This window comes from Amblyraja radiata, chromosome 23 (genome assembly GCF_010909765.2).
Source record: "Amblyraja radiata isolate CabotCenter1 chromosome 23, sAmbRad1.1.pri, whole genome shotgun sequence".
Classification (NCBI taxonomy): domain Eukaryota; kingdom Metazoa; phylum Chordata; class Chondrichthyes; order Rajiformes; family Rajidae; genus Amblyraja; species Amblyraja radiata.
Window position 1 is genome coordinate 9,509,968 of NC_045978.1, and position 26,409 is coordinate 9,536,376.

The 26,409-nt window shown below is 41.9% G+C and overlaps 1 protein-coding gene and 1 long non-coding RNA gene across 3 annotated transcripts in view; both read right to left on the reverse strand.

Annotated features, from left to right (window-relative positions):
• The window catches only part of b4galt5 (beta-1,4-galactosyltransferase 5), a 63,876-nt gene that overhangs the window by 37,054 nt on the left and 413 nt on the right, over positions 1–26,409 (reverse strand). The window lies entirely within an intron of this gene.
• Positions 8,352–24,057, reverse strand: LOC116986214. The gene is made up of 3 exons (XR_004415439.1): positions 23,900–24,057; positions 19,625–19,629; positions 8,352–8,362 (listed from the first exon to the last, which is right to left on the reverse strand). It is a non-coding gene; the product is annotated as an uncharacterized LOC116986214 (long non-coding RNA).

The window sequence follows — 26,409 nt, forward strand, 5'->3', positions numbered from 1 at the left end:
CCCATTCTCCTCCCGATGTCAAAGTCAAAGCCCCTGGTGGGCTACGGTAAGTAAGTTCCGCGGCCATTAAGGCCGCACCGGGCAATGCAAGGCCACGCTCCGGGTCTTGATGTTGGAGCCCCGGGCGGGCGCTAGCAAGTCCCGCGGCCATTAAACACCATCTAGATCCCAAAGATGTGCATGTTACCAGGATAATTGTTTTTTGTAATTTCTCCCAGTCCGTAGGAAATGGATATGAAAATGGGATAATATAGAATTAGTGTGAATGGGCGATAGATGGGCAGCATGGACTCCGTGGGCCAAATGCCCAGTTTCCTTGAAGATGGACACAAAATGCTGGAGCAACTCAATGGGTCAGGCAGCATCTCTTGAGGAAAGGAACAGATTATGTTTTGATTACAAGGGTCTCGACCCAAAACGTCACCTATTCCTTTTCTCCACACATGCTGCCTGACCCTCTAAGTTACTCCAGCATTTTGATGTCCATCTTTGTCCAGAACAAGGGTCAGAGTTTAAGGATAAGGGAGAAATCTTTTAGGACCGAGATGAGAAAAACATTTTTCACACAGAGAGTGGTGAATCTCTGGAATTCTCTGCCACAGAAGGTAGTTGAGGCCAGTTCATTGGCTATATTTAAGAGGGAGTTAGATGTGGCCCTTGTGGCTAAAGGGATCAGGGGGTATGGAGAGAAGGCAGGTACAGGATACTGAGTTGGATGATCAGCCATGATCATATTGAATGGCGGTGCAGGCTCAAAGGGCCGAATGACCTACTCCTGCACCTAATTTCTATGTTCTATGTTTCTATGTTTGGTGTACACTAGCAACTGTGATTCCTTCCTACCCATCTTTAAAATGTTACATTCGGTGCCAAAGATAGACACGTTTTAAGACACAATGTGCTGAAGTAACTCAACGTGCCAGACAGCATTTACGGAGAACATGGATAGGTGACATTTTGGGTCAGGACCTTCCCACAAAAACACATTTTGCTCTTTTTTTTTTAAAACTTCATGCTCGCTAGCCTGGCTTACAGTAACTATCGATAATCATATTCAGAAGGCTGCACAAGTTTGCATTTACCATTAGCCTGTATTGTCATTGAACACAGGATATTAAGTTTATTTTGAAAACATATCTTCTCACCAAAGCACATCTTGAATCATAAAAAGCCATCAATTTATTTCTAATCAGGTTTTAAAAGCATCTGCTTTCAAATTTAGCTTAGAGATACCGAGCTAACAGGCCCTTCGGCACACCGAGTCCGCACCGACCAGCGATCCCCGCACACTAACACTATCCTACACACATTAGGGTCAATTTACAATTATACCAAGCCAAGTAACCTACAAACCCATACTTCATTGGAATGTGGGGGGGGAACCGGAAATCTTTGAGAAATCCCACGCATGTCACGAGAACGTACAAACTCCATACAGACAGCACCCATTGACAAGATCAAACCCGGATCTCTGGCGCTGTAAAGCGGCCTTTTCACGGGGCGACTTGACGCAAGAGTTAACCAGAGTTTAACATCGTGGGAACCTCGTGCGATAACAGTACGGCATTCGTGGACCACCGTGGACCACCGTAGCGCTAACGGCAGGTAGTCGTGTAACTTGGTCACTCGGGAGAAAATTCAAGAAAGTTCGAATTTCTCCAAGAGTGACTTGTACACTTGTGGTTGAGCATTGCAACATTATATGAACGTAGTGGCCGGCGCGATATCCGTAATAACTCTTGCGGGTACCGTGGGAACTCCTGCGAACGGTGAACCCGGAAGCTGGACAGAGGGGACAGAAGGTGAGTAAAAATTGTCTTCTGTGGGATTGAATTTAAAAAATAAATAAAAATAAAGATTTGCATCCGCATATGGACATCAACTTATTCATGAGTTATGTTAATGAGATTCAAGAAAATAACTATAATCTTTAAAAGGGACTTTAAAAGGGACTTTACTGAAAGGTTACGCATTTTTATGGTCCGTGAGAAATTTTTCACATGTACTTCTTTGAGAGATACAGGTCGGAGTCCTCGCCGACTAGCGATCGATGCCTTTCCGAAGCAGGGTCCGGAACGCTACCAATCAATGTTGTACAGAGACCCGTGTAAGGAGTGAACTGCACATGCTGGTTTAAACTGAAGACAGACACAAAAAGCTGGAGTAACTCAGCGAGTCAAGCAGCATCTCTGGAGAAAAATAGCTGATGTTTCGGGACGAGACACATCTTCAGACTCAATTCCGATTAGGCTGTCTGAAGAAGGGTTCCGATTCGAATCGCCACCTATTCTTTTTCTCCAGAGATGCTGCCTGACCCGCTGACTTACTCCAGCTTTTTATGTTTTTCTTCCCAGATCTGACTTACCTGCTGAGTTACACCAACATTTTGTGTCCTTCTGTGCGTATTAACCAGCATTAACCAGCGTCGGCAGTTCCTTTAGACATTACCTAACTTCAGATTTTAGAGATATAGCGCGTGGGAACTCCTGCGAATGGTAAACCCGGAAGCTGGACAGAGGGGACAGAAGGTGAGTAAAAATGGTGGTCTAAATATCGACAAGGGAACATGTGTCCTTCGAGGACGTCCCACCTAATTGTCATTGTTGGATAATCTTTTTAACAGGAACACTTGCAGAGATGGCTCCCAGAAAATCTCAAAGAAAGGGGGTAAAGCGTGTCAGAGATGTTTTTGCCATGTTGCTCTATTCAGTTTCTATATTGTTTCAGTTTCTATATCTATATTGTTGCTCTATTCAGTTTCCCAGGGGGTCGGGACGGGACTGGAGTTGGGAGGGAAAGGTGGGGGAGTCGAGGAAGAGGAGGGGGAGACAGATGGGGGTGTCTTCATTTACTGGCGGCGGGTGTCTGTCACTGAAACAGGCAGGTGAAATTTCACATCCACCTTGTGTGTGCCTCTCTCTCTCTCTCTCCCTCCCTCTTACACAGGCTGAGAGACTCTGCCTCTGTGAGTGTACGTCTCTTTCTCCCCCTCTCCCACACACAGTAAGACCGAGGTACTGTGCTCAGTCCATCTGTGTCTCCCACATACACAGTAAAACATGTCTCCAAATGAGCCAATTCAACCAAGGGAGGATATATATAGTGTGTGAAAAAAAAAGTTACATCATTTGTGTCACGTGTAGTTCACGATGTTCATTCAAGATTTAACGCGAAAGCTCGGGAGACGGACAAGTCACTCGCACAAATAACAGAAATGCCGAGTACCGTGGGAACTCTTTATCTACCCCCCGTTATATCGTGCGAGACTCGTGCTGGACCACAACCACTTCACTCTGGTGACATCTTGCGTCAACTCGCCCCGTGAAAAAGCCCCATAAGGCAGCAACTCTACCGCTGTGCCATCGAGCTGACATGGTTCACAATTTTTCAGGATGTTCCTTTGTACCGATTTAAATTTTAGACACATAAAACAAGGTCCTCTCTAAAGCTAGAGTGTCAATTAGGAGCTTGGTCAATAATGAGCACAATTTTCACCAGATTAGGTTGTTGTTGTATTCCTAATCCAAACTACTGGTGAAAAAACAGCAGCTGAATTAGGAGAATTCTGTTACATGGTGATAAATTTGATAGATAAAGGAAATGACAAAGAAAAGACAGTGATTTCTTCAAGTTTATTTACAGATAAATCGGAACACTGTGTGGATATACATTAGTCATAAAAGGCAAAAACAACATGCACCAGATTAGATTTGGTGCCTTTTGTTCTTGTCATTTGTACCACGTTACCAACAAGGAAGTCATCAGAGGTATGCAAATAAATTTTAAAGCCAAATTTTCCCTTAAAGATCTCAATCAGAATGGCTTCGGGGAAATAGGAACTACATCTATGCAAAAGATCCAAATCGGAACAACTGTGCTATAAATGTATTGTTCACTATTTATTTGCAGCTTTCATTAACACAATCAAACCTACAGATTAAGGTTTGAACAAACTTCAAAGAGTTTTTTTAATCCCTCAGGTGTTAGTTTAAAATTGGCACAAGTATCTGTACAAACATGAACACGTGTATGTTTCCTTGAGTGGCTAAAATATCAATTTAATCACTTCTTCAGACAGTCTGATGAAGGGTCTGGACCCGAAACATCACCCATCCCTTCTCTCCAGAGATGCTGCGTGTCCCGCTGAATTACTCCAGCATTTTGTGTCCACCTTACATTTAAACTAGCATCTGCAGTTCTTTCCTACTCAATTTATTCCCCACAGAATGCAAGACTTCCTGAAGCTGGCAAAAACCCGATCTCCAAGTTCCCATACTTTTCAACTCCTCTTCCCACGCAAACCTTTCTGCCCTGGGCCTCCACCACTGTCAGAGTCAAGTCAAGTCAAGTTTATTCGTCACATACACATACGAGATGTGCAGTGAAATGAAAGTGGCAATGCTCGCGGACTTTGTGCAATGCAGAGTGAGGCCAAACATACATTGGAGGAGCAGCTTGGAGGATATTTTGCTTGGGCTGGGAGATTTAATTCCAATGCCCACAAAATACAGTTCAAATACACTGTCTGCACAGATCGTGGAAAGGAGAAACAAAACAGCAAGATGATTGTAAAATTTAAAAACCCGACAAGCAAAAAGTTTCCATCATAGACTGCTGCAGAGTCCACAAGAAAAAAGTTATTAAAATGTACAAAACTGTATGGTGCAACTGTAGTATGGACTTTATGATAAATATGCCACCACAAATATTTCTATTAATGAACACTATATTTGTCATTAGAAAAATAATGGTATCTCATATCTTCACGCACCAGTATCTTTGGTGTGAAAAGACAAGTTCTCAGATTTTCTCGGGTAGAAGATATACCATAAATTTGATACATTGTCAGATAACAATACAAGCTACAAGGTATTGGGTATTAATAACACGAATGTTCAACACTTTAAATATAATGTTACGGCGTGCAGGTTAACATTCTGGAGAATAGGATATCCCAAATGGAAAGCATTCAATAGTTAAAGATATTATCGCATGATTTTTAAGGGATTATTGTACCAAAACCAAAATACAACCTACTGTTAATGTTTAACTTGTAGCAACCTATTTCATTAAACTACTCAAGTCGTGAAATACCAATAAAGCAAGGTACTACAATGCAAAAAAAATCCATAATAAGCAACTGTTAAGATATTCATGAGATCCTTGGAACCCAGAAACATAGAAACATGGAAAATAGGTGCAGGAGTAGGCCATTCAGTCCTTCTTTCCAGCACCACCATTCAAAATGATCATGGCTGATCATCCAGAATCAGTACCCCGTAACTGCTTTCTCCCCATATGCCTTGATTCCGTTAGCCCACAGAGCCACATCCAACTCTCTCTTGAGTACATCCAGTGAAATGGCCTCCATTGCCTTCTGTGGCAGAGAATTCCACTCAAACTTCAAAACATAATATGCCTTGATTTTTCTCCAACCATTTGTAAGCATCAGTCAACAAACAAAAACTGCTTCAACCATGCAAGCCGTTAAAACAGGAGTCGGCAACCAATTAAAAAAGAAACTTCTCTGGTAATGACAATATGCCAGAAAAGTGTAATCAGGACAAACTGCACCAACATGGAACAATACTATTAACCTAACATTCAAAATATCAATCAGTCGATGTGAAAAAATTACCCCTTATATCCCTTTTAATTTTTTTTCCTCTCACCTTAAATCCATGAGCTGTTTTCATGCCCTAAACTAGAATAAAACATTTTGATTATCTGGCCTCACAATCTTCAATACTTCTATGAGGTAACCCTCAACCACCTTGTCTCAAGAGAAAACATGCTCAGCCCATGCGATTGTTCTCAATCTAAAGTCTTCAAATCCAGACAACATCCTGGTGAATCTTCTCTGCACTGTCTCCAGAGCAACCACAAGTGTGGCTTAAGCTGTGTTTTGCAAAGTTGCATTACAATGTTCCAATTCTTATATTCTATGCCCTGGTCTATAAAGGCAAGCCAAGCACTATTTGAGCTTTCTTCACCACCCTATCAACTTGTGCTTCCTTTTGCAGGGAACTATGAACTTGGACCCCATGCCTCCACCCCCCAATTGTTTGTTCATTAAAATTCTATAGCACCCGACCATTTACTTACTGGACATGTCCTATCTCTATTTGACATCCTAAAATGCATGGCTTCACACAAGATTAAATTTCAGCTGCCAATTCTCTGCCAAACTTTCCATCTAATCGATATCTTGTGGAGTCTCAGACAGCCTACTTTGCTATCCACAACATCACCAATTTTCAGGTCAACAACTAAAACACTAACTACCTACATTCTCATCCAAATTGTTATTGCACATCACAAACATCAAAGGACACAGCACATATCCCAGCAAAACATCATTAATCACAGGCAATCCATGAGGGAAACATTCTTTGACCACTGCCCACTGCCTCCTATCACCAAGCCAATTTTGAATCCCTTGTGTATTAATCTTCTGGACTAGACAATCATATGGAACCTTGTCAAATACCTTGATATTGTCCATGTAGACAACGTCTGTATCAAAAAGAGTGCAGAGAAAACTTACAAAGATGTTGCCAGGACAAGGGGCAAGCCATTTAGAATGGAGACGAGGAAACACTTTTTCTCACAAAGAGTTGTGAGTCTGTGGAATTGTTCGCTCAGAGGGACGAGGAGGCAGATTCTCTGGATACTTTCAAGAGAGAGCTAGATAGGGCTCTGAAAGATAGCGGAGTCAGGGGATATAGGGAGAAGGCAAGAATGGGGTACTGATTGGGGATAATCAGCCATGATCACATTGAATGGCAGTGCTGGCTCGAAGGGCAAATGGCCTACTCCTGCATCTATTGTCGATTGTCTATTGACTTATGGGGCTTAGCTGGAGGAAGAGTTTAGGCAAGCTGCAACTTTAATCCTTCAAGCACAGAAGAGGAGTATTCTAAAGCGGCCTTTTCACGGGGCGACTTGACGCAACAGTTAACCAGAGTTTAACATCGTGGGAACCTCGTGCGATAACAGTACGGCATTCGTGGACCACCGTAGCGCTAACGGCAGGTAGTCGTGTATCTTGGTCACTCGGGAGAAAATTCAAGAAAGTTTGAATTTCTCCAAGAGTGACTTGTACACTTGTGGTTGAGCATTGCAACATTATATGGACGTAGTGGCCAGTGCGATATCCGTAATAACTCTTGCGGGTACCGTGGGAACTCCTGCGAACGGTGAACCCAGAAGCTGGACAGAGGGGACAGAAGGTGAGTAAAAATTGTCTTCTGTGGGATTGAATTTAAAAAATAAATAAAAATAAAGATTTGCATCCGCATATGGACATCAACTTATTTATGTTAATGAGATTCAAGAAAATAACTATAATCTTTAAAAGGGACTTTAAAATGGACTTTACTGAAAGGTTACGCATTTTTATGGTCCGTGAGAAATTTTTCACATGTACTTCTTTGAGAGATACAGGTCGGAGTCCTCGCCGACTAGCGATCGATGCCTTTCCGAAGCAGGGTCCGGAACGCTACCAATCAATGTTTTACAGAGACCCGTGTAAGGAGTGAACTGCACATGCTGGTTTAAACTGAAGACAGACACAAAAAGCTGGAGTAACTCAGCGAGTCAAGCAGCATCTCTGGAGAAAAATAGCTGATGTTTCGGGACGAGACACATCTTCAGACTCAATTCCGATTAGGCTGTCTGAAGAAGGGTTCCGATTCGAATCGCCACCTATTCTTTTTCTCCAGAGATGCTGCCTGACCCGCTGACTTACTCCAGCTTTTTATGTTTTTCTTCCCAGATCTGACTTACCTGCTGAGTTACACCAACATTTTGTGTCCTTCTGTGCGTATTAACCAGCATTAACCAGCGTCTGCAGTTCCTTTAGACATTACCTAACTTCAGATTTTAGAGATATAGCGTGTGGGAACTCCTGCGAACGGTAAACCCGGAAGCTGGACAGAGGGGACAGAAGGTGAGTAAAAAAGGTGGTCTCAATATCGACAAGGGAACATGTGTCCTTCGAGGACGTCCCACCTAATTGTGATTGTTGGATAATCTTTTTAACAGGAATACTTGCAGAGATGGCTCCCAGAAAATCTCAAAGAAAGGGGGTAAAGCGTGTCAGAGATGTTTTTGGCATGTTGCTCTATTCAGTTTCTATATTGTTTCAGTTTCTATATCTATATTGTTGCTCTATTCAGTTTCCCAGGGGGTCGGGACGGGACTGGAGTTGGGAGGGAAAGGTGGGGGAGTCGAGGGAGAGGAGGGGGAGACAGATGGGGGTGTCTTCATTTACTGGCGGCGGGTGTCTGTCACTGAAACAGGCAGGTGAGATTTCACATCCACCTTGTGTGTGCCTCTCTCTCTCTCTCCCTCCCTCCCTCTTACACAGGCTGAGAGACTCTGCCTCTGTGAGTGTACGTCTCTTTCTCCCCCTCTCCCACACACAGTAAGACCGAGGTACTGTGCTCAGTCCATCTGTGTCTCCCACATACACAGTAAAACATGTCTCCAAATGAGCCAATTCAACTAAGGGAGGATATTTATAGTGTGTGAAAAAAAAAGTTACATCATTTGTGTCACGTGTAGTTCACGATGTTCATTCAAGATTTAACGCGAAAGCTTGGGAGACGGACAAGTCACTCGCACAAATAACAGAAATGCCGAGTACCGTGGGAACTCTTTATCTACCCCCCGTTATATCGTGCGAGACTCGTGCTGGACCACGACCACTTCACTCTGGTGACATCTTGCGTCAACTCGCCCCGTGAAAAAGCCCCATTACAGTGTATAAAATCATGAGAGGAATAGATAGGGTAGGTACACAGAGTTTTTTTTAACCTAGGGTAGGGAAATCAAAGAACTGGAAGACAAAGGTTTAAGGTGAGAGTGGAGAGAATTAATAGGAGACTGAGAGGCAACCTTTCCCCCACAATTTGGAAGGAGCTGCCAGAGGGGGCTGGACTTTAGACTTCACTGAGGACATTAGAGATACAGCGCAGAAACAGGCTCTTCGTCCCACCTAGCCCATGCTGACCAGCGATCACCCCATACACCAGCACTATACTACACACTGGGGATAATTTACAAATGGCAATTAACATACAAACCTGTACATCTTTGGAGTGTGGGAGGACACCAGAGCACCCGGGGAAACCCACGCAGTCACAGGAAGAACGTATAAACTTCATAGACATATTTGGTGCCTTGTTAGTATTTGTAACGACAGGGAGGTCGTTAGAGGAATGCAAATAAAATTTAAAGTCAAATTTCTCAGAAAGAGCTCAATCATATTAGCTTCAGGAAATAGGAACTACATCTATACAAGAGTTCCTAATTGGAGCTATTGTGCTATAAATTCATTGTTAACTATTTAATTGCAGCTTTCATTAATACAATCAAACCTACAGATTATGGTGTCACAAGGTAGAACAAACTTAAAAGAGTTTTTTTATCCCCCTCAGGTATTAGCTTAAAAATTATAGGCTAAAGTGTCTGTACAAACATGACTGCATGTACGATTCCTTGAATGGTGAAAATATCAATTTAATCCCTTCTTCAGACAGTCTGAAGAAGGGTCTGGACCCGAACGTCACCCATTCCTTCTCTCATCGAGGCAGAATTTCTGATACAAAAATCAAATTGACTTTTGCAAATCAATCGCTTCCTTTTGCAAATGTATATTAACCCTGTCCATTAGAATATTCTCCAATAATTCCCCCAACAATGACACAAGGCTCAACGGCCTGTAATTATTTGGTTTATCATTGCTGCCCCTGTCAAGCAAAGGAACAACATTAGCTATCTGTGGTTTGGATTATTCTGCAGCAACACTGAAATATTATGCAACATACCTGCCAAATCTAACAACCGCATTGAAGCTAATCCATTACTTTAAAATGGTGTCATGTTGGCTTGGAAGGAAGCCCAAAGGAAAACGTTTGACGTTCGCAAAAACTTCCGCAATGTCTCATCACTCACACCATCTGATCTAAACAGGTGAGGGAGGCCTCAACCAGAAGGCCGTCTTGTGGCAATCTACGTCGAGGCAAGATAAACACAAAATGCTGGAATAACTCAGTGGGTCAGGCAGCATCACTGGAGAAAAGGAATAGGCGACATTTCAGGTCAAAACCTTCCTTCAAACCATTGGGGGCTCTTTGGTCATCGGTGCTGTCACCAATATGTTCTGTACCTTTTCATACCCCTAGTTTTCATCTCCCCAAACTCTATGTGCAGAAGGGTCTCGACCCAAAACGTCACCCATTCCTATTCTCCTGAGATGCTGCCTGACCCGCTGAGTTACTCCAGCAACGTGTGTCTATCTTTTGTGTAAACAAGCATCTGCAGTTTCTTCCTACACATTAAGTCAAGGCAAGGTTTACTTCAATATCTTCAGCAACAGACTGGTTCCACCAAGATGCAGGACAGAACACCAGAGGAAATCCTTCTTCCCTGTGGCTATCAAACATTACAACTCTTCCCCCTTCTGTCATGGGGTAGACTGAAACCGATTCCCCTTTTTGAGGATGTAACAAGTAGAATGGATAAGGGAGAGCCGGTGGATGTGGTGTATTTGGACTTTCAAAAAGCCTTTGACAAGGTTCCACACAAGTGTGCAAAATGAGAGCACATAGCATTGGGGGGTAGGTTATTGACATGGGTAGAGAACTGGTTTGCAGACAGGAATCAAAGAGTAGGAATCAACAGGTTATTTTCAGAATCGCAGGCAGTGACTAGTGGGGTGCCGCAAGGCTCAGTACTGGAACCCCAGTTGTTTACAATATATATTAATGATTTAGACGAGCGAATTAAATGTAACATCTCCAAGTTTGCGGTTGACACTAAGCTGGCAGTGTAAGCTGCGATGAGGAAGCAGGGCAACTTGGATAGGCTGGGTGAGTGGGCAGATGCATGGCAGATGCAGTATAATGTGGATAAATGTGACGTTATCCACTTTGGTGGCAAGAACAGGAAGGCAGAATATTATCTGAATGGAGTCAGATTAGGAAAAGGGGAGGTGCAATGAGACCTGGGTGTGCTCGTACATCAGTCACTGAAAGTAAGTATGCAGGTTACAGCAGGCAGTGAAGAAGGCTAATGGCATGTTCATCTTCAACACGAGAGGATTTTAGTTTAGGAGCAAGGAGGTCCTACTGCATTTGTACACAGACCTGGTGAGACCGCACCTGGAGTATTGTGTGCAATTTTGGTTTCCTAATTTGAGGAAGAACATTATTGCTATTGAGGGAATGCAGCATAGGTTAACCAGGTTAATTCCTGGGATGGCGGAACTGACATATGATGAAAAAAAGGGTCGACTGGGCTTGTATTCACTGGAATTTAGTTGGATGAAAGGGGATCTTATAGAAACATAAAATTCTAAAGGATTAGACAGACTAGATGCATGAAAAATGTTCCCAATGTGGTGGGAGTCCAGAACCAGGGGTCACAGTTTAAGAATAAGGGGTAGGCCATTTAGGACTGAGATGAGGAAAACTGCTTCACCCAGAGAGTTGTGAATTCTCTGTCACAGTAGGCTGGGAGGCCAATTCAGTAGATGTTTTCAAGATCTAGCTCTTAAAAGAATCAAGAGATATAGGGAAAAACCAGGAATGGGGTACTGATTTTAGATGATCAGCCATGATCATATTGAATGCTGGCTCGAAGGGCCAAATGGCCAACTCCTGCACCCATTTTTCTATGTTTCCAAAAAGGCAGCAAAGGATCAGACTGCACTGGACGTATCTGAATCTTACTCCTGCAAAGAAAAACTCTTCATTTTAGAGTTTTGATTCTGAACGGTCTTCCTGCTTATTCCTCATACAGAGCACAGGATTATAGAAGTGATCACAACAACGTTCACTTTTATAACTTACTCAATTGATGTACGAGATTTATGAAAGCACTCAGAGCCAAATCAAATTAGCACACTAGCCAGCATCTCTGGAGCGAAGGAATGGGTGACGTTTCTGGTCGAGACCCGTCTGAAGAAGAGTCTCGACCGGAAGAATCTGAAGAAGGATCTCAACCTGAAATGCCACCCATTCCTTCTCTCCAGAGATGCTGCCCGTCCCGCTGAGTTACTCCAGCATTTTGTATCTACCTTCGATTTAAACCAGCATCTGCAGTTCTTTCCATCACATTAGCACGAAACAACTTTCACATTCCTTTACGCTTGAGGACAACCCCAGTCACTAAATAGCCATGTCCCCAGGGAGAATTAACCACCTACTAAAGTTTCTACTAAATGCTCTAATTTGTGGGGCATTGCAGAGGTTCCACAACTAAGCAGGCTCTTTGTGGTCAAGGATGTTAGCTGTCACATTGTGCAGCTGTTTGTATGCCATTCTAGGTTTCCTCTTACTTCATAAATAATAAGTATACACAAATCTGACCAGCAGATGATTCAGCTCAAGTTAATTCAATAATATGAAGATTACTCACAAGAGACAGACTGAAATTTAAATACTCACTCGTGAGATCCAGGAGAAACTAGCCAACCGGATACAGAATTGATTTCATGGTAGAAAGCAAAGGGTAATGGTGGAAGAGAGACACAAAATGCTGGAATAACTCAACAGGACAGGCAGCATCTCTGGAGAAAAGGAATGGGTGACTTTTGGGTCGAAGCCCTTCTTCAGATATTCGGTTTAAACCAGCATCTGCAGTTCCTTCCTACGTAATGGTGAAAGGTTGCTTTTTGGATTGGTGGCTTGTGACAAGTGGTGTGCCTCCGGATTTGGTGTGGGGCTCATTGCTGTTCGTCATCTCTATTAATGGGTTAGATGAGAATATACAAGGCACAATTAGAAAGTTCGCAGTCGACACTAAAATAGATGGTATTGTAGAGAGTGAAGATGGTTGCCAAGACTTACAGTGGGAACAGCTAGGCAAGCGGGCTGAGGAATGACTGATGGAGTTTAATTGGAATAAGTGTGTGATGATGTATTTTGGGATATCAAACCTCAGTGCAGGACCTTGGTGGTGAACGGTCATGCCCCAAGTAGCGTTGTAGTGAAAAGAGCATAGTTCCCTGAAACTGGCATCACAGGTAAATAGGGTGGCACTTAGACCTTCATAATTCAGCGAATCATGTACAGAAGTTATGTTACAGTCGTACTAGACACTGGCAAGGCAGCACTGAGTATTGTGTTCAGTTTTGACCACCCTGTGAAAGGTAATATGCTATTAAACTGGCTGAAGATTGACAAGGATGTTGCCAGGACTCAAGGGCCTGCGCTTTAGGGAAAGGTTGGCAGATTAGGACTTTACTCCTTGCAGCATAGGAGGCTGAGGGGAGATCTAAAAGATGTGCAGAAAATCATGAGGGGGATGGATATAATGAATGCAGAATTTTTTATCGCATGGTAAGGGCATCAAGAACTAGAGGAGATAGGTTTCATGTGAGAAGGGAAAGATTTAATAGGAAGTTCAACAGCAACTTTTGCCACACAGTGGGTATGTGAAACATATCCCTGTTTTTGTACATAGCAGCATAAGTAATGCTGAGGCTCTCTAAAGCACTGGTTAGGCCGCATTTGGAATATTGTGAGCAATTTTGGGCACCATATCCGAGGAAGGATGCGCTGGCTCTGGAGAGGGCCCAGATGAGGTTTACAAGAATGATCCCAGGAATGAGTAGGTTAACCTATGATTAGCGTTTGTCGGCACTGGACCTGTACTCACTGGAGTTTAGAAGAATGAGGCAGCAACCTCATTGAAACATACAGAAGAGTGAAAGGCTTGGATAGAGTGGATGTTGAGAGCATGTTTCCATTAGTGGGAGAGTCTAGGACTAGAAGTCAGAGCAGAATTAAAGGACGTTCTTTTAGGGAGGAGATGAGAAGACATTTATTTAGTCAGAGGGTGGTGAATCTGGGGAATTCTTTGCCAAGTTAGGCTGTAGAGGCCAAGTCAGTGGATATTTTTTAAACACAGAAATATATCGATTTTTGATTAATACAGGTGTCAGAGGTTATGGGGAGAAGGCAGGAGAATGGGGTTAGGAGGGAGAGATAGATCAGCCATGGACATCAGACTATTAAACACAACTTCAAACAAACTATGAACTATAACAACCTATTGCATTTTATGTGTGTGTGTGTGTGTGTGCACACATATTATATATATTCTATGCTATTTGGACACACTGATCTGATCTGTATTTATTACTACAATATCCTGTTGTGCTGCAGCAATGCAAGTATTTCATTGTCCTATCTGGGACACATGACAATAAACTCTTGACTTGACTAACTAAACCAGTGTTATATCATAGAGGCATACAAAGTGGAAACGGGCCCTTCAGCCCAACTTTCCCACACCGACCAACATGTCCCATCTACACTTGTCCCACCTGCCTGTGTACGACCCATTTCCCTCCAAACCCATCCTATCCATGTACTAATTGTTTCTTAAACGTTGCAATAGTCCCTGCCTCAACTAAGTCCTCTGGCAACTCTTCCTATGCACCCATCACCCTTAGTGTGAAAAAGTTCCCACAGTACTTTATTACAATAGTGGCTCAAAGTACTTAATTGTCTACTAAGTGTTTTGTGATTAAGATCATGAAAGGTAAAATAAAGTTCTTATCTTTCTTGTTAACACCATTGTAAAGGATATTTTTTTTAAATCACCTATTAGACACAAAACACTAGTACCATTTTGCATACAAAAGGAAGCTGACCAATTGTCAGATGATACTTCCATGCTAGTTCTGATATCTTGCAACGAGCAAGATCGTAATCAAGCACATTTCACACCCAGTCAGCTTCTCCAGATTACACTTCTCTTTCTTTACTGAAGCTCTTAGGCTGAAGTAAAAAGAATGCAAGAGCTACCACACCCACATCTTCAATATGCAGTGGAGAAATAACAGTAGATTAAGAACAGTGATCCTGGCCAAAGATCTTATAGCGGAGCTATGAGATCTTTGATCCTGGCCACACACTCATTTAACCAAAGATCTTAGAGCAGAGCTCTGCTCTAAGATCTCTGCATTTAACCACCGCCATCGGGAAGAAAGTAGAAGAGCCTGAAAACTGTAACGCCCAGGTTCAGGAACAGCTTCGTCCCTTCAGTCACCAAGCTGTTAAACACCATAACCTCAAATAAGCTCTGAACTTCAACAGACTATTTTCTTTCATCATATTTACACACTTCTTGTCTCCTCTACAATTCTTTTTTGTAAAGTTGGACACTTCTTATGCTGAAATATAATTGCACAGACACCACCTGCCTCATGGTGCAACAATCATTGTGCAAGTGTCAATCTGGACAATGGAAAGGGCACAGAGAAGATGTACGAGAATGTGTAAGAAGGAACTGCAGATGCTGGTTTAAACCGAAGATAAACATAAAAAGCTGGAGTAACGGGCGACCGCTGGGGCTGCTTGTGCAGTTGGTGGTGCTGGCAGCAGCAGCAACCTCCTCCCCCTCCCTTGCCCAGCCCCAAGCCTAGAGTCTGGGCCAGCTCCAACTCCAGGTCGGGGCTGAAGGCCGCCCACAGCGCGGCCCAGTCGAGCGTCGGGCCAGAGGGGGCTGGCGCTCCAGCGCAGGCGAGGCAGGGCCCCTCGCTCCTCCTCGAGGTTGTGGATGAAGTGGCAGCAGGTACCGTAGAGGCAGAAGCCGGTGGTGTGCAAGGTACAGCTTGTACTTGGGGTGGTGGCTGAGGGAGCGCAGATCGGCCAGGTGATGTTTCAAGTCGGGATCCTTCTTCAGACTGAGGGATAAATGCTGAAAACTTGCTGGAAATCGAGAATGTCAGAGTACTGCACAGATGTCAGTAATCAATAATATGACAACTGCTGCAGGAATTTTCTATCTGCACACATGAAATGTTAGCTGTTGATTTACAAATAATCACCTTCCCAATGCCAATTATGCTTATGGAGGGGATTGCAATGAAAGGTAGAAAAGTCTACAAAATTAATCATGATTTTAAATACATTTTTGATCCGAAGGAGGATAGGTTTGAACGTTTAAGTCAGGAGGTTGTGTTGAGAATGGTCAAATGACTGGATTATTATAATTGAATACAAATCGGAGTACGATATGCAAGGTTACTTGCAGCAATTGAGTATGGGACTAACGGAAGTCGAGGCGTCTCGGCAAGGCCACCAACATAATCAAGGACGAGTCTCACCATCACTCCACATTTCTCCCCTCTCCCACCAGGCAAGAGGTACAGAATTGAAAACACATATCTCCAGATTCAGGAACCGTTTCTTCCCAGTTGTTGCCAGGCACCTGAATCATCATATCACCCACTAGAGCAGTCCCAATCTACTTCATTGGAGACCCTCGGAATATATTTAAATCGGACTTTACGGTACTATCTTGCACTAAATATTATTCCCTTTATCCTGTATCTGTACACCGTTATCGACTTGATTGTACTTGATCATGTGCAGTTGTTCCCCGATTTACGATGCTTCGACTTGCGATATTTCGACTTTACGATCGGCAAACGCTCGGCAACGGCAGATAGCCGCACGGCACTTCCGGACACGTGACCGCAATGTATTAAATGCATTTTCGACTTGCGATATTTTCGGTTTACGATGGGTTTGATCGGAACGTAACCCCATCGTAGGTCACGGAGCAGCTGTATAGTCTTTCCATTGACTGGCTAGAACACTGTACCTCAGTACACGTGACAATAAGCTAAACTAAACAATGGAATCCTCGTCTTCAACCTGATACTTTCTTTGATTTGACATTAATTTATCTATATCAAAACGGCCATTGTGGACTCCACCTTTCCTTGATCATCATTGATTTCCACATATATATATATATATCATTCAATTTTTCTATGTACCTTTTATAAATCAAATTTACCTTTCCTCTGACTCAGTCTGAAGAAATGTCTTAATCTGAAACAACACCTATTCCTTCTCTCCAGAGATGCTGCCCAACCTGCTGAGTTATTTATTGTGTCTATCATCGGGCATTCATCGAATTAATTTCAACACATACACAACAAAAGTGAATTAAACAATGCCAGGATAAACACACTATAGTGTAAACCACACAACCACATTGTGCATATCCCAGCTTATTGAAACGTGAAATAAAAGCAATCCTGGAGCCTGCATTCCTGCTTTCACTTATTTGTGTTAATTATTGAAATAAGCTCCTGGGGGGGGGGGGGGGGGGCGGGGATATTGTGCACCAGCCCAATCAGGCTTGAAAGTCAGGATCCAACATTTACAGCTTTATTTTGATCTGGCAAAACAAAAAAAGGCCTTTTCAGCCTAGAAGTATTTAAAAATAGTTCACAAGCTGATTCAAGCAATGTAGATTTCTCAAAATCACTCACTAGCATGAAGGTTCTTTGATCTTATGAAAATTTACATTTGTGTCAACTTAAATTTTTTTTTTTTTTTTTTTAAATTGCTATTTCAAACTCAGATGAAAGTATTCTGACGCTCCTTGCCGTCTTTAATCTGCCAGAAATTAGAGGCTGCAGTTGCATCATTCTTCTTTAATTATATACAAAATCCATATACAAGTCACTCAGCTTCAACAGAAAATCTCAAACTTCCAATTTTTAATCATTACAGTGGGATTTACATTTCTGGCCAGTATCTACTGTTTAAAGTCAACAAGGGGGCTTTTAAGTCATGGCATCGTCTGAACCGCCTGCAGTACTTTAATCACAAGATTGGATTAGTTCCGAAATAGCAGTGAATTGTGGGCACAGCCCAAACAGTCACATGAACCAACCTCCCTTCTTTGGACTCAATTTATACCTCACGCTACCTCGGCAAGAACAGCAGCATAATCAAGGACGAGTCGCACCCTGGCCACTCTCTTTTTTCCCGCCTCTTCCATCAGGCAAAAGATATAGAAGTGTGAAAACACACACCTCCAGATTCGTGGACAGTTTCTTCCCAGCTGTTATCAGGCAACTGAATTATCCTACCACAACCAGAGTGCTGAACTACTATCTATCTTCTTGGTGACCCTCAGACTATCCTTGATTGGACTCTACTGGCTTTGCCTTGCACAAAACGTTATTCCCTTATCATGTATCTATACACTGTAAATGGCTCGATTGTAATCATGTATTGTCTTTCTGTTGAATGGATAGCACACAAAGGCTTTTCACTGTACCTCGGTATACATATGAGAATAAATCAAACAAAAATCAGTACAAGGTCAATAAAACAACATTTAAAATTCTGCTATAATAAACTGATTTGAACACATCTTTGCAGAGCGTTACGGAGAATTACCGTGGAGGATGTTTCAGGCAGAGAATCCAGTTTCCAAATTGCAAATTTTACAAACCAATGTTTTCTCCTTGAAAGTGGCGTCGCAATAGATAGGGTGGTCAAAGAGGCTTTTGGCATTTTGTCCATCAGTCAGAGTATTGAGTGTAGAAGTTGGTGGGTGGAGGGGTCATGCTGTAATTGTAGAACACTTTGGCGAGTCCACATTTAGAATATTGTGTTCAGTTCTGGGAACCCTGTTGTGGGAAAGATAGTCAAGCTGGAAAGGGTGCAGAGAAGATTTAAGAGGATTTTGCCAGGACTCCAGGGTGTGAGCTACAGGGAGCAGTTGAGCAAGCTGCAACTTATTCGTTGGAGCGCAGGAAGATAAAGGGTCATCTTTTTAGAAGTGTACAAAATCTAGGACGACAGATGGCACAATAGGCTAAGTGTTCGGCTGGCAACCGGAAGGTAGCTGGTTCGAATCCCGCTTGGAGTGCATACTGTCGTTGTGTCCTTGGGCAAGACACTTCACCCACCTTTGCCTGTGTGTGTCCTTGGGCAAGACACTTCACCCACCTTTGCCTGTCTGTATGGAAGTAATTGTGTGAAGCACTTTGGGGTCAATGCAAGTTGACTAAAAATGTGCTATATAAATAAGACATTATTATTATTTTATTATTAAAATCGTGAGAGGAATAGATTGGGTAAATGCGCAGATGCTCTTGCCCAGAGTAGGGCAATCAAGAATCAGAGGACAGAGGTTTAAGGTGTAAGGGGGGGGGGGGGGGGAGATTTAATGGGAACCCAAGGGGTAAGTTTTGTTTTTACACAAAGGGTGTTAGGTATCTGGAATGATCTGCTGCAGGAGGTGGTTGGGGCGGGACTATCGCAACATTTAAGAAACATGTAGACAGGTACATGTATAGGATGGGTTCAGAGGGATATTGGTTAAATGCAGGCAGGTGGGACTAGCACAAATCAAATATGTTGGTCGGTGTGAGCAAGTTTGGCCGATGGGCATGTTTTCACGCTGTACGACTCCATTACTCTAAGAAAGGTTTCAATTCTATCCTGAAGTATAAATTATTGAAATTAGAAATTGCTAAAAGCAGAAAAGCATCTCAAAGAATTCATTAAAACTTCAAGTCTAGTATTAATGTCAACTAGCGCCAAGTTTAAGAATGAGCTTTGAATGGTTATTTTAAAACTTCTAAAGCTGTCTGCTTCCTGGGTAATTGAACCATATTATCAAGAGCTGGAAGTTAGGTTGCAACTTGCCCAAGGTAATTTCCCCATTTTACATTGAAATAGCACTGTACACAGAGTTTCCAGTCAAATCACAAAAGTATTCCAACATCAATTTGAGGTCTTAGAGGCATTTCGTTTAGTTTTAGTTCAGTTTAGAGATACAGCGCAGAAACAGACCCTTTGGCCCACCGGGTCTGCACTGACCAGCGATTCCTGCACATTAACACTACCCGACACACACACTCTTGACAATTTACATTTTATATTATGCCAATTAACTACAAACCTGAACATCTTTGGAGTGTGGGAGGAAACCGAATTTCTTTGAGAAAATCCACGCAGGTCACGGGGAGAACATACAAAACTCCGTACAGAAAGCACTCATAGTCAAGAACAAAGCCGGGTCTCTGGCGCTGCAAGGCAGCAACTCTGGCGCTGCAAGGCAGCAACTCTACCACTGCGCCACTGTAGCAACACCGTGACAGACATAAACAATGCAGCCAGCGTCATTTTGGCAAAATTGGTAACATCATGATCTGAATCAGGTCAGGACTTGAACCCTACAAGGACAACAATTTTTCCCAACTTTGGGAATGCCGCATTAGTGAAGCAAAACTACCAGAAAACAGACAAACTGCTCATTCAGTGTATCTTACCTTAATAAACAATCCTATGTAGCATCAACTTGCATCATAGCAAATGAGTATTGAAATTCATTGGGACCCAAGCGCTGAAATGGGCTCTATACATATCAACATACATGCAAATTGTTTTAATCGTTAAGGAAGAATTAAGTTGCAGATGTGGGTTTTTGTTTCCTTAGACATGGCTTACGGTATGATGCAAATGTGCAAAAATATGATCTTTGAAGTGGGAAAATATTAACTCCTTTGAAACAACTGATTATTGAGGGTAGATTAACATTACTTAGCACAGATTTCTGAGCTAAAGAATGTATTGAACAATACCTGAAGTAATTCATAAATTGTAAACAAAATCAACAAGTGTACATTGTTTAAGAAGGAACTGCATATGCCGGAAAATCGAAGGTAGACAAAAATGCTGGAGAAACTCAGCGGGTGAGGCAGCATCTATGGAGCAAAGGAAATAGGCAATGTTTCGGGCAGAAACCTTTCTTCAGACTGATGTGAGGGTGGGTGGGGGGGGGGGGGGGAGAGAAGAAAGGAAGAGGTGGAGACAGTGTGCTGAGGGAAAGCTGAGAAGGGGAAGAGAAGTAAGGACTACCTGAAAATAGAAATGTCAATGTTCATACCGCTGTGTACATTGTTTATCTGGTGGCATGGTATTGTAGCGTTACAATTACTGCCTTACAGCACCAGAGACCCATGGTCGATCCCGACTACATTTGCTGTTTTTACAGAGTCTCCCCGTGACCTGCGTGGGTTTCCTCTGAGATCTTCAGTTTCCTCCTACACTCCAAAGATGTACAGGTTTGTCAGTTGCTGTTTGGTATAAATGTAAAATTGTCCCTAGAGTGTGTCGGGTGATGTTAATGTGCAGGGGATCGTTGGTCGGCGCGGACTCGGTAGACCCAAGAGCCTGTTTCCGTGCTGTATCTCTAAAAAAAAATAAAAGTGTATTGACATTGAATGAAGTAAGCATGTCCATATAAATTTAACTTAACATTAGGGCAATGAATCTCCAGACCTACTAGACTAGAGCACACTAAATTGGGTTATTGCCTTGCGTTTTCAGTAGATGGTAGTCATTTTTATCCCTGAGGGAATAGTAGAGAACAAAACTTGAAAGAATGACATGACTGTTAGAATGATGTGACTCGCATCATGGATTCCAAGGGCATCAGCAACAGGTCATCAGGGAATGATTCAGAGATCTAATTGCGTGTTTTTTAATTATTAACAATGATTTATTTGTAAAAATATTATACTAGCTGTATTACAAGTTAATATTCAATGATACTGATAATTCCATTTTGCTTTACAGCAATTTTAAAATAACATTAAATAAAACAAGCACTCTCGCCTGCACCATTATTTATACTCTTTAAACACTTCTTGTAGTTATAATACAGCATATTTGACTAAATGTTCACCTTACTGTAATGGAAATCAATAGCATTCTTTGACATTTTGTTGTGCAATTTACATCAGGATTCACTTTACACATACGGTTTAATGTAGAAATCTCAAAGATGATGCTAATTCTTTGGTTCTGCAGCAAAGGCAACATTACTAAGCAGCCTTCGAGTACAATAAAAAATAATTAACCAAATTGCTGAAAAAAATGTTTACTAATCAATGAACTAGAGAAAAGCTCCATTTTATAGCACTCGAAATGTTAATGGCTCACCCAGTTATGGTACCGCTCAGCATTATCCCAATAAACCTGCATGATCTGCAATCCCTTCCCATAACTATATCAAAATAACACTGGGAAAAGATTGATATTTTCCTGTTTCTATCCTAATCTTTATGTTTCAGTCCATATTATTTCATTTCAGTCAATAAAGGGGGACCCAGTGTGGGGGCCCATCAGGAATACAGGGGGACCTGGATTAGAAAAGTTTGGTGCCTTTGTAACTTTGTTTGTGGTGCCAGACACGTGCTGACATTTGTGCACTGCCCAGGTTGTATGCAAAACAAAGCACTTCACTGTACCTAGGTCCATGTGACAAAGAATAATTCATTCATTAAATATTTAGGATTACAAAATGTCAAAAATACATTTCCATCTTTCTGGTTTGCAGTAAGAGAATTACTTTGTGCACTTGATGGTAGACACAAAATGCTGGAGTAACTCAGGCAGCATCTCTGGAGAGAAGGAATGGGTGAATGTTTTGGGACGAGACCTTTCTTCAGACTTTATGCACTTGGTTATTCAACCAGCTCAAGATATCATAGCTGATGATACCACAAAGAGGATTTGCCACAAAGAGGATGGGGGAGGAAGGCGAGATTAATGCCTCATTATCTGGATGAGCATACTCCAAAGATCCTTAATTGAACAATTACCTAGGCAATTACAGCAAATGTTAGGATAGAAGGAACTGCAGAAGCTGGTTTATCAAATAAGACAAAACGTTGGAGTAATTCAGCAGGTCAGGCAACATCTCTGGAGAACATGGGTAGGTGACATTTTGTGCTGGGACCCTTCACCTGTAGAAGGGTCCCAACCTAAAACATAATCTATCCATGTTCTCCAGTGATGCTGCTTGACCTATTAAGTTACTCCAGTACTTTGTGCCTTGACTTGTAAACATTAGTCAACTAGAATATAACAGTATACCATAAAGTACGTTTGTACAATAAATTAATTGGGAACATAAACTGACACAAGTAGGATAATTTCAACTGCTTCATTCCTCTGTTCACAACTGATTTGAAGGGTGAATTTATAAAATTAAATTGCATGAAATATGTAAGTGGCAAAATACAGAAAACCGAGAAGTGCTCTCAAATGATCAAACTGTGATCTAATAATCATTGGCATGAACTTGCGTCAACAGAGCAAAATTTAAAGTGCTAGCAGAACTCAATGGGTCAAGCTGCACCTGTGGAAGGTATGGACAGACATTTCAGGTCAGGATCCTTCTTCAAACTGATTGGGGAAGAAAGTTAGAAAAAAGTGGGGGCAAGAGAAAACGTGGCAAGTGATAGGTGGATACAGGCGAGAGAGGTTTTGATCGGCAGATGGTAGTGCAAGTGACAAAGACTTGAGCTGTTAAGGAGATAAAGGCATCAGATCAAGAGACGAGTGAAATGTAAAGTGAGAGGGAGGGAAATTATGCAGGAGTGAAGTGATGGGAGGGGGGTAATAAAAGGGAAATGAAGGACTGCGAGATGTACGCAAAGCAGAGAGATGCAGGAGGGGGTGATGGGAGAAACTGGTGCACGCATGATTTAAAATTGGAGAATTCAATGTTCTGATTTTGGATTCCAAGTGGAATATGATGTGCTGTTGCTTCAGTTTTGCCTGATAGATGTTCAAATGGGTGTTGTTTCCCACAACTAGAATAGTAAAAGCAATTAGATTTAAATCATTAGTCAAAGAAAATTATATCTGGACTAAAAACAAGGGAGTTAATTAAAACAGTACACTTTATTTCCAAGTATTGACACCAAATAATAATGCACCACTATTTGGGGTACGAGAGAAAACCGAGGGAAATGAATTTTACAGAAATAATTGGTTTGTTGAGCAGCATCTGTGTGCAGCTCAAGATAACTTTAGAAACAAAATCGTACCAAAGCTTGAACATGAAAAACACTTCCTGGGGTAGCCCATTTCTCTGGAGGCTCCAGTGAATATTGCACAGTCAAGGACAAAACATTCTTAATTAGCAGCTTTAATGTGAAACCATCCCAGTTTTATAGAACAATTGAAAACGCAAGAACCTGATTAATAGCTTGATAGATGCAGCATGGAAACAATCTTTCTAGCCCAGATTCCACATCAACCATTCGCACTAGCTCAAGGGTTCCCATCCTGGGGTAAATTTCACTGACCCAGGGGGTAAATTTGTTGATTCTGGATTTGTACATATTTTTTCTCATTGACTGACTGTGTTTGGTTCTGGTATACAGGTCGATATCTGTTCATCATTAGTTGTTCATAAATAAGTGAAATAACATTGTTATGTGCTATTAAAGTTGCCGGGGATAAACGGGACAAAAAAGGTTGGGAACCCCTGCACTAGTTCCATGTTATCCCTCTTTTTACATCTGCTCGCTGCACACTTGGGGCAATTTATTGAGGCCAATTATCCTTCTATCTCCAATGATGCCGCCTATCCCACTGAATTAGTCCAGCAGTCACAAGGAGAATGTGCAAATTCCATACAGACAGCACCCGAGGTCAGGAACAACCCTGGTTCTCTGGTGCTGTGAGACACCATGTCTACCAGCTGCACCACTGTGACAATCTATTAAGATTAGTTGTGCCTAAAATTAAGAAAGCTGGGGTAAAAGTAAAGATTAGTCAGCCAGTAATCCAATTACAATTAAGGCATATATTTTCCAGCATTTTGTGTCTATCTCGATTTCACGAGACTAGGACAATATTCCTTGTCTGTGAGCTCAATAAATGCTCTGCTAAAAATTGTCCGAGCTCACGAGACCAAGATAGAAAATGTATAGAGTTGTCAGTGCTTCAAGCGCTGTAGCTTGTTTCATGTTTAATCGTTTAATTCATCAAGGTTCATGTTTAATCGATAACGTTTTATTATTAATGTTTAATGTGTCATTCCTAACCGTCACTGTATGTCATGTTGTTACTTGCGGGCGGAGCACCAAGGCAAATTCCTTGTATGCAAATACTTGGCCAATAAACTTAAACTTATTCTTAGTCAAATCCACAATTGACAGCAAACTAAGGTATAGGAGTGGATGGCAATTTCTGGGTGTATTCTGCCAATTGTAGTAAAACATTTATATATAATTTGTGAAACATTAAGTATTCAGGTGCCATTTTTTTGCAACTAATACTGACCAAGTCTGCAGAGCATTTGGCAAAAAAGTCACAAAGTGCTGGAGTAACTCAGCGGGTCAAGTCGCATCTCTGGACAACATGGATAGGTGATTTTTCGGGTCGAGACAAACTCCATAGATGTTGTCTGACCTGTGGAGTTGCTCCAACACTCTTTTTTATAATCCAGTATCTTAAATTTGTTGTATCTACATAACATTTGACATCCAGCTTCTATTAAATAGCTTTAACCAACGAACCTAATCCCAACTCTACATCTTTCCATTTCAAACTTTGAAATAAGTATGCAATTAAATTTCCAAATCTGCTACAATGTTACTTCCAGCCACAAAAGTTAAACATTTCAATAACCCTCCAGCCTAATGTCTTCACTTAGAATGAAAGAGTAATCTTAGAGGTACATGGGTCTGTGAATGCTGGAATCTTGAGTGAAAAATAATTTCTTGACAAAATGATGCCATTGACAAAAAATGACTTCAAAGTGGCAGAACTTTGACTAAATTGTATCAGTTGTATCAGATACGACTTCACTGCCACAAGCAATCTTGAATAAACTCATAACGGGCAACAAAATAAACAGCTGGCACAACCAAAAACTGAATGGCCGTGAAGATTAAACCACAAACTCCTCAAACAGATTGCATTGAGGATAAATGTTTACATTTTCTTCAAGTTCAACAATTTTTCATTCAGTTTTTTTCTCTTTAACGCTGCCTTAAGTTATCACGTAGTCCTGTGTCTGGGGATATGTTACATTTAGGTTCAAGGCATAATTTGGAGAATACTTTTTTTTTTTTTAAATTGTAATTATCTATCATGCCAACCAGTGCAGAAAACATACGAAGGCTCCAGAATGACCAGTCTAGGAAAGAAAACGACTATTTGGAAATTTCGTTGTTGGGCTAGACGGGAGAGTAAGTGAGTAACTCAGATGTGTTAAAGACTTCACTTCCACCCACTCAACACATTGCAAGAGGCGTCAACCGTCTCCAGAAAAGTTACGACATTCGACAATGCGATTCAACTGTTACCAGTTACATGCTTGAACAAGCCAAATTGTTTTGGTACAAATACTGTTGCTGAACACAATGTTGGCGTGTGTGTGGTGGGGGAGTGAGAGGAGGTGAAATAACCCAGAGCAGAAAAGCCACAACTCATTCAGGGCGGGCACCGAATGGAAACGACTATTAAAACAGTCACAGACACATTTATCCTATTTCGTACAAGTAACCGAATTAAAAAATAATCATGCCATACAAAGCATTTTATTTGGGCGTCTCTTCTGCTCGGTGACCAAGTCATGCAGTACTTGCGCTCAACCGCATTTGGGTGTGTGTGTGTGTGTGTGGGGGGGGGAGGGAGGGAGAAAGGGTTTAAAACTTAGCATCCATTTGATTTTTCGGAAGGAAAGCTGTACGGCTTGCTCTTTTTGCATTGTGGGGGAGAATGGCGTTAAACATATTATTTCCCATGCAGAACTAAGGCGTTGGGC